The sequence below is a fragment of the Rutidosis leptorrhynchoides genome, chromosome 7, assembly GCF_046630445.1.
Source record: "Rutidosis leptorrhynchoides isolate AG116_Rl617_1_P2 chromosome 7, CSIRO_AGI_Rlap_v1, whole genome shotgun sequence".
NCBI lineage: Eukaryota > Viridiplantae > Streptophyta > Magnoliopsida > Asterales > Asteraceae > Rutidosis > Rutidosis leptorrhynchoides.
The window spans coordinates 334,298,687-334,315,476 of NC_092339.1; the positions used below are offsets into that span (position 1 = coordinate 334,298,687).

The window sequence follows — 16,790 nt, forward strand, 5'->3', positions numbered from 1 at the left end:
AACGACATTTAAATGTATATATATCATATTAAGATATATTAATATATCATAATATCATGATAATATAATAAATTAACATCTCATTAGATATAATAAACAATGGGTTTACAACATTAATTGAGATCGTTAACTTAAAGGTTTCAAAACAACACTTACATGTAACGACTAACGATGACTTAACGACTCAGTTAAAATGTATATACATGTAGTGTATTTAGATGTATTAAAATACTTTTGGAAGACTTCAAGACATATATCAAAACACTCATACTTAACGAAAATGGTTACAGTTACTTTTCCATTCTTTTCTTTCATCAAGAATTCTAGTCGTATTCTTACCCGTATTATACACAGCTTCAAAACGTACTTACTATGAGTATATACCAATAGGAACTAGCATGGGATTCCACTCTTGATTATGTCATGTATGACTAATCAATTTTAACTTCTACCATGAGCTAGTCAACTAACTAGAACTCCTTTTAACCCCACTCACCACTCACCAATTACCACTCATCATTCACTCCATTTCACTTCCAATTCTCTTTCTAATTCTCTCTCAACACACACACTATTATGAACGTATTTTTCCAGTAGTTAATCATCATCTTCATCAAAAATCACTTCAAGAATCAAGCTATAATCATCATAGGAAGAACACTTCAAAAATCCCTTCAAGTTTACTAATTTACTTCCAAGCTTTCTAATCCATTCCAAGTAATCATCTAAGATCAAGAAACCTTTGTTATATAAAGTAGGTTATCTTTCTTATTCAAGGTAATATTCATATTCAAACTTTGATTCAATTTCTATAACTATAAATTATCTTAATTCGAGTAAAAATCTTACTTGAACTTGTTTTTGTGTCATGATCCTACTTCAAGAACTTTCAAGCCATCCAAGATCCTTTGAAGCTAGATCATTTCTTGTCACTTCCAGTAGGTTTACCTACTAAACTTAAGGTAGTAATGATGTTCATAACATCATTCGATTCATATATATAAAACTATCTTATTCGAAGGTTTAAACTCGTAATCACTAGAACATAGTTTAGTTAATTCTAAACTTGTTCGCAAACAAAAGTTAATCCTTCTAACTTGACTTTTAAAATTAACTACACATGTTCTATATCTATATGATATGCTAACTTAATGATTTAAAACCTGGAAACACGAAAAACACCGTAAAACCGGATTTACGCCGTCGTAGTAACACCGCGGGCTGTTTTGGGTTAGTTAATTAAAAACTATGATAAACTTTGATTTAAAAGTTGTTATTCTGAGAAAATGATTTTTATTATGAACATGAAACTATATCCAAAAATTATGGTTAAACTCAAAGTGGAAGTATGTTTTCTAAAATGGTCATCTAGACGTCGTTCTTTCGACTGAAATGACTACCTTTACAAAAACGACTTGTAACTTATTTTTCCGACTATAAACCTATTCTTTTTCTGTTTAGATTCATAAAATAGAGTTCAATATGAAACCATAGCAATTTGATTCACTCAAAACGGATTTAAAATGAAGAAGTTATGGGTAAAACAAGATTGGATAATTTTTCTCATTTTAGCTACGTGAAAATTGGTAACAAATCTATTCCAACCATAACTTAATCAACTTGTATTGTATATTATGTAATCTTGAGATACCATAGACACGTATACAATGTTTCGACCTATCTTGTCGACACATCTATATATATTTCGGAACAACCATAGACACTCTATATGTGAATGTTGGAGTTAGCTATACAGGGTTGAGGTTGATTCCAAAATATATATAGTTTGAGTTGTGATCAATACTGAGATACGTATACACTGGGTCGTGGATTGATTCAAGATAATATTTATCGATTTATTTCTGTACATCTAACTGTGGACAACTAGTTGTAGGTTACTAACGAGGACAACTGACTTAATAAACTTAAAACATCAAAATATATTAAAAGTGTTGTAAATATATTTTAAACATACTTTGATATATATGTATATATTGTTATAGGTTCGTGAATCAACCTGTGGCCAAGTTTTACTTCCCGACGAAGTAAAAATCTGTGAAAGTGAGTTATAGTCCCACTTTTAAAATCTAATATTTTTGGGATGAGAATACATGCAGGTTTTATAAATGATTTACAAAATAGACACAAGTACGTGAAACTACATTCTATGGTTGAATTATCAAAATCGAATATGTCCCTTTTTATTAAGTCTGGTAATCTAAGAATTAGGGAACAGACACCCTAATTGACGCAAGATAGATCTATTGGGCCTAACAAACCCCATCCAAAGTACCGGATGCTTTAGTACTTCGAAATTTATATCATATCCGAAGGGTGTCCCGGAATGATGGGGATATTCTTATAAATATGCATCTTGTTAATGTCGGTTACCAGGTGTTCACCATATGAATGATTTTTATCTCTATGTATGGGATGTGTATTGAAATATGAAATCTTGTGGTCTATTGTTACGATTTGATACATATAGGTTAAACCTATAACTCACCAACATTTTTGTTGACGTTTAAAGCATGTTTATTCTCAGGTGAATACTAAGAGCTTCCGCTGTTGCATACTAAAATAAGGACAAGATTTGGAGTCCATGTTTGTATGATATTGTATAAAAACTGCATTCAAGAAACTGATTTCGATGTAACATATTTGTATTGTAAACCATTATGTAATGGTCGTGTGTAAACAGGATATTTTAGATTATCATTATTTGATAATCTACGTAAAGCTTTTTAAACCTTTATTTATGAAATAAAGGTTATGGTTTGTTTTAAAAATGAATGCAGTCTTTGAAAAACGTCTCATATAGAGGTCAAAACCTCGCAACGAAATCAATTAATATGGAACGTTTTTAATCAATAAGAACGGGACATTTCAAAGAGAACGTCTTAAAAAGCAAACCAACGTCGATGAGGGGACCACAAAGGGAGAACGTCAGTGAAAACGTTGGGGCTGATGGAGGAATATCGATTTTGATATTCTTAAATGAAAATGTTCGAAAAAATTCATCAAATGTGTATGCTTAAAATCTAAATTAGTTTACCCTTTTAAAAGGTTTTTGAATTTAATTACCTATAAATAACATAATTACACCCTTATCTTTTATTTCCAACATAATTCTTAGAAAACAAAAATCTAAGAATTTATTAATTTATGACATACTATTTTTATAATTAATGTTTCAACATTTATGTATAATACATTTTATTTAAGATAAACAAAAAATAGATAACGTTAACATAATAAATTAATAATTACAAGCATATTTTTAATTTGCAAAAATAATAATAATAATAATAATAATAATAATAATAATAATAATAATAATAATAATAATAAAATGAACCTAAAGATGAGAGAAACTTGTAAAAGAATAAAGTAAAAACGAACTTTTATATAAATGAAAGAAAACTTGCATAAAAACACATTTACATATATTTTATGAAAGAAAATTCATTTATAGTTCTAGACACTATATTTAATAATTATTTTATTTATACATACTAATAGTAACGATATCGGGCTACTATTCATAGTGATATTTTCATAATTAACCTCAACTTTAGAGGTAATTTGATAAAAAAAAATTAAATACTTTTTCCATTTCTTTTTTCACTTCCTTTTTTTTATTCCTTTATTTTCTAAGCGTTCAACTAGCCAACCGTTAACCATTTTTTAACTAAACCATTTTTAAACGTTTAGTTAATCAACCGTCAATTGCTTTGTTACCGTTCAATTTTCACTTTCATTTTTACCTTCCTTTTTCATTCCTTTATTATTTAAACGTTCATTTAACTGTTTTATTTTAGCGTTTAATTAAACAACAGTTAATCGACCAAAATCACCATACAATGAAGCGCATGTTTTTATCCTCGTTAAATCTACGTACGAATCACCACTATCTAAAAGCACTTGACTATTTCCTATATATTTAAATTATAAACTACACTTTTTTTTAACAGCGAATGAGATCACCCGAGGGCGACTAAACCACCCGTTGCGATCATCTACCATTTCGACTATGCCGATGCAGAGGAAACCTTGAAACTGATCCAAGGGCACGGCCAAGTAAAACCCCCTCCCCTTTACCCCCCCCAAACGATATGGAAAAGGTGCCATCTGTGGATAATTCATGGCAGAGATGAAATTGTGTTTTTAATATATAGCCAACGGGAGTCGAACTCCTGACCTCTCCTAAAGGAGACAGGCTACCAACTGCTGGAACACATCACAACTTCATAAACTACATTTAAATTCATTCTCTTTGGGAGAAAAATAAAATAGACAAATTTACAATGATAGTTTATGTGGTTTGTATTAATTTGTTAAGATAGTCGAAAAAGAACTTTTGATGGGATGAGGATGAAGAAAATAAAATGCCGAAAATACTTTCACATACTTTGCACTTGAATCTATTTTAACAGAAACTAGTTAAAGACCCGCAATTTCGCGGGATTTTTGAAGGGTGAAATCATTTATTAATACCATATTATATTGTATTTATTATTTTGCTTTGAATTTGGTTATCCAAACAATCTAACAATAGAACATGATCAATATGAAGTTCATGTTTCCATAAGAATACCATTTGTAATATATTTATATTGGTAATATCTTTTTAATATACAGAAGAATAAGATTATACAAACATAAGATCATATATTTTAGTTGTTTAGTTGCAACCGGTGTTTAATGATAAGATCTGTAGCATATCAAAATTACCATCATTAATCGACTGGCATATCATAAATTTCAATTGCATGTCAAACTATTCAGTGGTTACTAAGCTACCATAAGTTATATCTTAAAGTGTTTAATAATTACATGCCTAAGCATCAAAATAGAAAGAAACTAAATCCATATTCATTAACATTTCTGCACAACTATCGGAAAACCTGCAGAATCAAAAGACTTTGATACCAAAACAAACTGCTACACCGGGTGAATTCCATCTAGGACCATGATGCCCCTGCGTTCATCACGCAGGAACGCAATCAAACACTTGTCGTCCGGAACATACCCATTTACAGTTGAGAACTTTAGCCACCCTTTAGAAACATAATTTTTCTTTGATCTTTTTTCTTGCTTAAACCCCATATATGAGTTTTATTGCTCAGATCGAGACACTCATAATCACAATTACTTTGTAGTTCTAAAATTTAAACCCAAAACCCTAACCTGTAAACAATAAACCCTAAACACTAAATCCTTAACCCTATACACTAAACTCTAAACCATAAACCCTATATCTAAACCCTAAATTCTTAAACATAAACCAACCATGAACCCTAAACCACCAACGCTATACCCTACACACTAAACCCTAAACCCTAAACTCTAAACCCTAAACCCTACACCCTAAACCCCAAACCCCAAACCATATACCTTACATTCTAAAATCGAAACCCTAAACTATAAACCCTAAACCCTAAACCCTATACATTATACCATAAACCTAAACCCTAAATTCTAGACACTAAACCCTAAACCCTAAACCCTATATCTATACTCTAAACCTTAAATTGTAAAAACAAAACCCGGGACCCTATATCCTAAACCTTAAATCATAAAAACTAAAATCTAAACCTTAAACCTTAAAGTCTAAACCATAAACCCTAAACACTAAACCCTAAACCCTATACACTAAACTATAAACCCTAAACCCAATATCTAAACCTAAAACCCTAAATCTACCCTAAACCCTAAACCATCAACCATTAAAATTACACACTAAACCCTAAACCATAAACCTTATACCCCAATCCCTTTTAGAAAAAGGTGGCTTAACTAACGAAAGAAAAATTGAACCAGATACATTCTTACTTAAACTAAAAACCTTAAACCTTATACCCTAAACCCTATACACTAAATCATAAACCCTAAACCTAAATCCTAAATCGTATATACTAAACCCTAAACCCTAAACACTATATTTATACTCTAAACCATAAATTGTATAAACAAAACCATAATCCCTAAAACCTATATCCTAAACCGTAAATCATAAATTCTAAAATCTAAACCTTAAAGTCTAAACAATATACACTAAACTCTAAACCCTAGTCCCTATATCTAAACCCTAAATCCTAAATCAACCCTAAACCCATAATCACCAACCTTTAACCTTTCACACTAAACTCTAACCCCTAAACCTTAAACATTATAGCCTAAACCCTAAACCATAAATTCTAAAACCTAAATCCTAAACCCTAAACCCTAAACTCTAAAACCTATACCCTATAAACTGAATGCTATACACTAAACTCTAAACTCTAAACCCTATATGTAAACCCTAAACCCTAAATCAACCCTAAATCATAAATCATAAAAACTTAAATCCTAAACTCTATACCATAAATTCTAAAAACTAAACCCTAAACTCTAAAGCCTAAACTCTAAAGTCTAGATCCTAAACCTTTAACTCTAAACCCTAATCACTAAACACTAAACCGTAAACCCTATACAATTATTCTAATCCAAATCAAATCTCAATGATTACTCTTGTATTCTAAATTTGATAATGGTTTTTGTAAGTTTTATCGGCAATAGTATCGTTACTTTTATGGTGGTCAGGGAAGAGTTGGAAACAGTCATGAAGTAATACTTTGGTGTTGCGTACATCAGAGTATGAAGTCTGATTGCTCGCTATCCAGTTAGCCTGAACATGAAAAAACTTTTTTTTTCATAACATTAGTGTGATGATGGGCTTGATCCTTCAAATTTATAATGCCAGTAAGTTTAAGATGATTTGGTTAGTGATGACGGGCTTGAACTATAAATGCATTACAAGAATTTAGCTAGAAGAATTAACTTTTCAATATTCGGGTTACATGAAACGCGAATAAAAAAGAGTTTTCCATATACATGTTATAGACATTATGAATATTTTTACTTAAATATACGCGGTTTAATTGAATTATTTAAAACTGTTCACAACAAAAATAAATGTTTTTACTCACGACAACATATATGATTTATCGCCGATATCTTTTTTTTTTGAAAGGAAAACCTACAATCTACACACGAAACCACCAATATTTACATCTCACTGCCTCAAGTGAGGCTTGAACCCAAAACCTCTTGGTTGAAGGGTTCCTCTCATACCGCTAGGGCAAGGGCCCTTTGGTGTCGATATCTACTATTGCTAACGACAAGTATTTAGAACATTGTCGTTGGTGAAACCCAGTAGGGGAAAACAATTGCTGAAGACTTTTTGTGTTTTCGACATCTGGGTCACACTTTGACTTCCTATCTAAGTCAAAGTTATGAACATATTTTACTAACGCTATGTCGTCGATAAAATATTTATTTTATAACTAAGGAAAGAAGTTGTTTAATAATCGTTTTGAATGAACGGTATGAATTGAGTAAAATTATTTTATAAACGTGTTACATGAAATGGTTTTTTTTTTAATATTCTTGTTTCTTAAGTGTTCTGCATATGTTAGGGAGACTATTACATCAAATTTAGGTGCGTAATAATTAAAAAGTGTTTCAACTTCGAATGGTTGAACACAGAATGCTGATCATATGTCATTCGGAGCTCAGAGACAAACACGCCGAATTTAGCGTTCAACCATTCAATTAAGAGGTAAAGAAACACACCCAATAAGTGTTTATTTTCTGCAAAAAAAGTATGACAAGCCTAGCTTATTTTATACACTTTTTCCCTAATCAAGACAAAATATGCACACTATATGCAGTAGGATTTGAATTCCATATGATCTGAAATTCTAACATAAAAATAAAATGGAATATGGCTCCAGTATCTATTCACAATTCATAATTTTTATCATATCAATATCAATACTCTTGTTACATGTGCACCAAAGTAGAATTTACTATGTAGCCAAAACTAAAAATTCAACTAAAATCTTTATTTACAACAAAAAAGTATAATTTTAGGATTTATAAGTTTCCCAGTAATAAAGAAAAAATTGGCGTTTTATCTTGTTTTCGTTGCACCGAATTCACCACCAACCCAATATTGTTTGACTGCAAACATTGTCTTTTCAGGAACAAGAAGGTCGTCTTCATGATCCACCATTTTTGTGTTCCATCTCATTCGAGAAACAACCTTTTTCACTTTGATCACTTCAATCTCATGATCACGACCTATAACAGTACCTTCAGATCTTAAAATCCTATCCATTTCTAATAAAATATCTTCATAGCTACACCTGTGTGTATCTCAGGCTTTAAAACTCGAACAGATTACAAGCGTAGCTAATATTACTCGTGAATAGGTTGACCTATAGGGTTTTGATTTATCTCAAATGGGTAATAAGTCACCTAAAATTCGAACGGGTCAAATGAGTAAAATTGATTGAAAGTTACCTAAAGTCTAAATTTAATGAATACGAGTACAATATTTTAGTAACAAATTTCAAAGATGAATTAAGTGATGTTTAGGAGGTCAAAACCGACCTGACTTTATTTGACCCGTTTCTAAACAGTGTCATGTATCAACCCAAATCGAATACCCAACCCAACCCAACTTTAACCCAGACATCCATTATACTACCTCTACCGAAAGAGACTTACTTTTCTTTGTACAAAGTGGAAGAGACCATGAGCATGAATAAGATCGTATGTCCTAGGGTACGTAGAGAACGCTTCACACCTAAAATAAAAGTTAGAATACATACCATAACAAAGCATTATCAAACTGCTAATAAAATAGCACATTTATGATAGAAATAGCATGGCATGTAAAGCCGCAACAAGCATTTCATTCCATACAATCAACCTCCGTCTAACAATATCATGCTAATTACGAAGAAATCATACATAATTTCTATTTAAAGAAGCATAGATCAATACAAGTTAATTGTCTCGCAGGAAACCATAGAAACAAAGAATAGGATAGATGAACATACGTATTGGCGTTTAGGACAGATTATTTATAAGAGTTGATCATCAGCTAAAAACTTATTCTCATCCCGTAGCACGTGGTAATGGGCAGGATGACTTGTACCCTATTATTGATATTGATCTCAAATTTATAATTCCAAACACTACATAATGTTTCATGGAAACATCATGTAGAAGGTGAAATGGTGACCGAGTGCCTGCTAATATTTACCTGAATGCCAGCATGGATACACAGATAAAAATCAAACTCTGTACAATGACAAAACTTGGAATCGACAATAGTGCCTGCATATACAGATATGATAGAAGGAACTTATATTTAACAAGAGACATACGAAAGTTACCAAATAAATTAAAGATAGTAGTTTCAGCCTTTCCTAGTTATTGTGTTTATCTGTAACGGGTCAAATGGGAAAGATTCAAAAACATAACAATTTTCATAGAAACAAAAAATGCTATCATATTAATTTATTATTTATTTTTAAATAATTAACTATAATTGGATGACCCATATACTTAGATCGTAAAAAGTCAAATTCTATCTTTAACAGGTCAAACAGGAAGAAAGAAACACATACAAACAAATCAAATAAATCAAACGGGTCGAAGGCCAGCAACACAAGAGATTTAGATGAATAAAGCCTACGTTATTTATAATAAAAAATAGTATTGTAATTATATATGACTCACTAACTATTAAATGTCAAAGTTAAGTTTTTATAGAAGTTCCTTGGGACAACAAACACACAACCCACTCATTTTGCCATCTCTAAATCCAATTAATATTAGTAACTGACCCCCATTAACAATTTTCTGTCACAAATATCAGACGTGCATTATGGGATCATCATTATGACATAAGGTACAAAATTTATCATGTATAAATTTAAGCATTCCAATGTTGAGTTACTTTATTCATCATGTTCCACTGACCCACTTGAGGCAAACAGTCCCTTTCACAACCAGTATCATGATATTTAAGCTATGAAAACCAAATAAACAGTTAGATATGTTGTTTATTGAGCACATACTAAAAAAGAATAGTGATTTACCCGGGAAGGACGCAATATTCGAGCTTCAACATAGGCTAGGTTAGTGCTTATTTTATACCAAATTCCTTGGCATAAGGATCTTGAACATAAGCATTGTGACGAACGGTCTGGAAATTTAACCTACAAATAAGTAGACAACAGTTAAATAAAAAAATTCTCACCAGAAGTAGAATAGTGAACAAACTTCTTGGCGCACAAAAGTTTTGCAGATTATAGCTTTAAGTAATGTGACAAATAAATTCAGCTTTAAGTTTTTCAGTTTTTTCCCTCATCAGTTCAGAGTTTCCAATCTACTTAAATATAACACAACACAGATCAAACCTTTGTATAATCAACATCAAATTGGTAAGAAGTAGAATCTTTATATTTCCAGACAACAGATAATTAATAGAAATTCAATCCTTAAAAATATCTCCCTCTTTTTCCCGAGGGCGCTGACATGTGACCTTGAGCATTAATTAGTCGTTCATTTAGCCTCTTTGAATACCTTTGACCCTATACAATCTTGCAAACCTATAATACAATGATATTATAAAGTGGCATTTCATTCCAAGGTATCACATCAAGAAAAAAAACAAACAGATGATCGAATCTCCATCGGCAAATAATTTGGCCTCTGAGTGTTCCTAACTCGCAAGCACGACCATTGCACATGTTAAATAGAGAAAGCACAAGTCTCTCGGAAGTATTTAACAACATGTTTCATTGTACCTATGTCATCAAGTGGGAAAATGATATGTTTAAAAAAAAGAAGGCATATGTCATGATGTAGTCAAAACTGTCAGACACTAAAATATAGTGCAAAGTAGAGCTCGGTTCTAACTTTGATTCTCGTGTTACCTGAGATGTTAGCCCGGATACACGATACTTCCTACACATTTTTCCACGGTGAGTAACTTCAACCTTGACACCTCTCAATGCCTTCTTGATCTAGTGGGTGTAACAATAAGAGATCAAGTCATTAGATCTATTTTAAAAAGGATTATACACAAAAGGTATCAAATTGCAAGAAACATAAACCTATATTTTACGATAAATGCTGCCGAGAGCTACCATCACATGGTCAGAAACAGACGATGGTCTTGCTGAAACATCCATATTCAGAAGTTGAGTGAAAAGTCAGTGACAGGCAACGGTTCAATGAACGCAGTGGAAGACATATCTGCAACTCAAAAAATCATAAAAATAAATTAACAGATTAATAGATGAAATATAAATATAGATTTTAGTTGTGTCGTCAAATAAAATGTCAGCTTATTATGAAATATGAATTATGAATGTAATTTATAACAATAGAGTTTTATCTAATTTGTATAATGACTGCTGCTCAAAAATCAGCTATAAACACAAGGGTTAACTAAATAAATAAAGAACTATAAACTTAAAGAACAACTACAAACACAAAGAACAACTACAATTCATAATCTTTCATATATTTATACAATTAAACTCACATAATTCATATTGCAAGATCATAATTCAACAGTTACATAATGCACATAATATAGATGCATATAATCTATATATCGAATCAAAAGTAAAAACATATAGAATATCTGCACCTTTATGCAATTTCGAAGTCATTGTTAGTTTTATGAGAATAAGATGACCAAACAAAAAGAAACAGACCTTGTAACATAGAGATTTTCTGCATATATACAAATTGTAACCGAGATGATGATGATGAAGGATTGTTGTTGGGTCGTTCATTAGCACAAGCTCTTTTTGTAAAAATTTTAAACTTAAATCTTCATCTGCTTCATCATCGATGATGCTCAAAATAATCGGTTATTCGTCCACGGTAAACGTTTAGGCGGATTCAAAAAATCAAAAACACTAATAATGAAGTTACCTCCTTTATGCTGTAATAGAAGAAACTATAAAACTATTAACAATCAATTAAAAATCGTTGATGTTATAATGAAAATTTAACCTGATATTAATAACATAGATGATATTAATTTATTTAAATATAAATTACTAACCGAAAAACAATTTTTTTTTAAAAAAAGGCACATCCTGTATAGTAACTATATCAAATTATGAAATCATGTCATTATTAATCAAAACAACAGTAATAACAAAAGCATTAGAAATCCAAAACATTATACATAGATTGTAATAAAAAATCAACTTACAACTGATGTATGACTTTTTCCGGTATTGAAGTAGTCGGATATTTTGATTTTTTATACCTAACAAACAAAACCCAGAAATCACGAATTACCAAAATACAGTTATAGAATTATTCTATTAAACAGATTAGGGAATTGTTCAACATTGGGGAATTGTTCGATCATATTAAAAAGATTAGGGTTTTGCATAATTACATACCTTTTGGTAATGGAAAACTCATCAAATATCTTCTATTGATGAATATTAAACATAGGAAGATCCATCGCCAATGATTATTAGTCATCCAACATCGTGGCTCTTAATTGTTCTTTAATTTGTAGTTAGGGCACAAATTACCGATGCTAATGCTAATGTCGATGACCCCTTGTTTCTTAATTTTCATCAGCGTGTTTTAGAAGTAAAGGGGTATTTTAGGAATAAATGTTTTAACAATTGATTTATTAGATAATATTTTTAGGGGATAATTAAGGATCGTTGGATTAAGGGGTATTATAATGTAATTTTTTAATCTAATGGTAATTAAGGGGGTTTTGAAAATATTTATTAGCTAATCGGGACTCTCTTTTAATGTATATAGAGATAATTAGTGATTTTTTCTTGACTATCACCATCATTAAATTCTTTTTGTCTATTCTAGCGATTCGAAAAAATTATAGAGACTATCCGTGTAATTATGTCTACCAAATACTTCATCCATAGTTTTAAGAAGCATTATTCCACAAATTACACTACAAGTCATGTTACAAAGGTTTTACTAAGTGAAATAGAGGGGCTATATAGTACGGAGTATGTTTTAACTAAATTCAGGGTTTAAACTCTAACAACCCGTCCTAATCCATCTGGACGAATACATTACAATTGACTACATCGCGAGGTACTTGACCTCTATATGATACATTTTATAAACATTGCATTCATTTTTAAAAGACAAACTTTCTTTACTTGAAAGTTGATGGCATACATACCATTTCATAATATATCTAAACTATAAATGACTTGATAATAATCTTGATGAACTCGACGACTCGAATGCAACGTCTTTCGAAATATGTCATGAATGATTCCAAGTAATGTCTCTAAAATGAACAAATGCACAGCAGAAGATTTCTTTCGTACCTGAGAATAAACATGCTTTAAAGTGTCAACAAAAAGGTTTGTGAGTTCATTAGTTTATTATAAACGGTCATTTTCATCATTTTAATAGACCACAAGAATTTCATTTCCAGTTCTCATAAAAATACGTCCCATGCATAGAGACAAAAATCATTCATATAGATTGAACACCTAGTAACCGACATTAACAAGATGCATATAAGAATATCCCCTATCATTCCGGGAAATCCTTTGGACATGATAAAAACGAATTCGAAGTACTAAAGCATCCGGTACTTTGGATGGGGTTCGTTAGGCTAAAGGGATCTATCTTTAGGATTCGCGTCAATTAGGCGTGCACTAATTCTCAAAATTAGTGATGTTCCGTAATTCTTAGGCTACCAAGCTAAAAGGGGCATATTCGGCTTCGATCATTCAACCATATAATGCAGTTTCGATTACTTGTGTCTATTTCGTAAAACAATTATAAAAGAGCATGTATTCTCAGTCCCAAAAATATATATTGCAAAACAATTTAAAAAAGGGAGCAAATGAAACTCACCCTACTGTATTTTGTAGTAAAAATACATATGACGATACTGAACAATGCAGGGTTGGCCTCGGATTCACGAACCTATATCATTTGTATATTTATTAATATTCATAGTTGTAATTGAACACATGTATATATATAATTATATTAGTTATATTCTTTTCATGTTAGTAATGTGTGTGTGTGTGTGTGTGTGTGTATATATATATATATATATATATATATATATATATATATATATATATATATATATATATATATATATATATGTTCATTTTGTATATATATAAAAATATTAAATTTTGTTATGTTATATGTGTTAAATATATGTATTTATGTATGTATTTAATTCGTTTATCAAAACAGTAGTTCTATTATACTAAACTAATATTAGTAAAAATAAATAATGATAATAACATTAATAATATACATATATTAATAATAACCCTATTAGTGATAATAACAATGATATTAATAATAGTACTTATATCAAATTATGAAATCATGTCATTATTAATCAAAACAACAGTAATAACAAAAGCATTAGAAATCCAAAACATTATACATAGATTGTAATAAAAAATCAACTTACAACTGATGTATGACTTTTTCCGGTATTGAAGCAGTCGGATATTTTGATTTTTTATACCTAACAAACAAAACCCAGAAATCACGAATTACCAAAATACAGTTATAGAATTATCCTATTAAACAGATTAGGGAATTGTTCAACATTGGGGAATTGTTCGATCATATTAAAAAGATTAGGGTTTTGCATAATTACATACCTTTTGGTAATGGAAAACTCATCAAATATCTTCTATTGATGAATATTAAACATAGGAAGATCCATCGCCAACGATTATTAGTCATCCAACATCGTGGACCCGGAAATTTCTGATCAAATTTAAACTTAATCTTTGTATGATCAACATTTCTGAGGCGATAAGCAAAGTCTGTAAAACTGAATCTCAAAATTTTTGAACTACTTTCATATATTCAAATACCTTTCGGTTGTTCTCGACGATTCATGAAAAATTATATGTATGTATGTATATATATATATATATATATATATATATATATATATATATATATATATATATATATATATGTACAAGTAAAAACGACTTTCCTACAGTAAAACACTATTTGCTACAGTAAAAATGACTTTGCTATAGTAAAACACTATTTGCTACAGTGAAACCGTATTTTGCTACAGTGCTACAGTGAAACCGACTTTGCTACACTATTTACTACAGTAAAACACTACTTGCTACAGTGAAACCGTATTTTGCTACAGTGAAAACGACTTTGCTACACTATTTGCTACAGTAAAACACTACTTGCTACAGTGAAACCGTATTGAGGAGTACCAATCTAAATTCTATAATCTATCTTATATCAAAAATCAATTCCCTGATTATACAAGATGGATCACATATCTAGTTCAAATTCCTTAAATTTCGACAGCTATTCCGATATGGATATTCATCTGAACTCCGAAGACAGTGTAACCGAAATGGATCAACCAATTAGCCATCATCTATTCTGGATGAATTGGGGATGGGTTCGTAGCTTACTTAGTCATTGGAGACAAGAAGAAGGCGATCCCTTCCATCCACCACATTGCCCTCTTGGCGAAGAACCTGAAGCACTTACCGGTGAACCTGTTCGTAATACCATTTTCTCTCTCATTTTCAAAGTATCTAGTCATGATTATATACTATCTCACATTCTAAATCTTATTCGTCCGCTCGTCCGAACCACCGATCATCCCGGTATAATAGAAGAAGTCAACGAGCTTCGCGCTCGGGTAGTGGCTTTGGAGAATATGGTGCGAAGGTTACAAACACCAGCAGCAGCACCAGCAGCATAACCAGTACCACCATCATCAACAACAACGGTACCATTACCACCACCAAGAACCACATCCGCATCCCACACCTCAATATCACATCTAAAAACTGTACTTCAGATATCAACATCATACGCACCGTAGATACCAAGGAGTGCCAACAACAATAAATGATGAAGTACTGATTCATAACTTCATCGAAGAAATATTCTACGGTGATTATGTAATCTCTAAAATCTTAGAGATTATTTATCCCAGTTCTAACCGTAAATCAGATAAATAGAAGGAAGAATAGAAACCCTGACAAGAATGATGCGTAAGGTACAAGCTAGACTTGTTTTACCAACAGCATCAATAGTACCCTTAGCCTCACCAGCACAGTTAGTGCTGTCAACATCATTAGAATCATCAGCACCTCTAACATCACAAGCTCCGCCAGTTCAAGAAAGCACCGTGGATATTATTACAAGTCAACAACGCGTATATTTGTATCAACGAATTATGAAATATTAACTCATTCCCTCTGAAGAATTTATATGTATATCTTATATATATTTTAAAACCATCATAAATCTTTTCGTACTAAGCTACTAAGTATGAATTGAAAAAGGGTAAATACTACTCGGTTAAATTCATATTACTAATATGCTATGATGTACATCCTTCGTTAACAACTTAACCTTCGTTAACTACAATCTCTATTTCAATACAAAGAATTTCGTTTCATAATAAACCAAGTGTATTATTCAATAATATGGTTGATTTTACACTTTCATCTTCGATGCACTCGAAACTTTCTAGAAAACATCATTTGCACCTTGCGAAGTTTGCAAGAATTTCACGAATTTCAACACCCTTCACCAAGGAATATCAATAAGAATAAATAATGAAGTATTGATTTCATTAGCGAAATACTCCGCAAAGATTATGTAATCTTTAATATTTTAGAGATTATTCATTTATAATTCAAGCCGAAAATCAAATGAGCTTAATATGATATTAACTTATTAAATCTGTATTACATCTGAAGAAAATATACATATATATATTTTCATAAAAACGGTAATAAAAATTCTTTTGTACAAAGTATTAATTGTGAAATCTTTAACGGGTAGGTAATACTCGGGAAATATATAAGTTCACAATTAATATGTTATACTGTACATTCTTCAACTTTGATTCAAAAATTATTAACAATTCTCACAATGATATA

General features: G+C 30.9%; 1 long non-coding RNA gene across 1 annotated transcript; it reads right to left on the reverse strand.

The window, feature by feature from the left end:
- Positions 1-7,834: 7,834 nt before the first annotated feature.
- Positions 7,835-9,092, reverse strand: LOC139858705 (uncharacterized). Its single transcript, XR_011763045.1, has 3 exons — positions 8,892-9,092; positions 8,557-8,635; positions 7,835-8,127 (listed from the first exon to the last, which is right to left on the reverse strand). It is a non-coding gene; the product is annotated as an uncharacterized lncRNA (long non-coding RNA).
- Between the last annotated feature and the right edge of the window lie 7,698 nt (positions 9,093-16,790).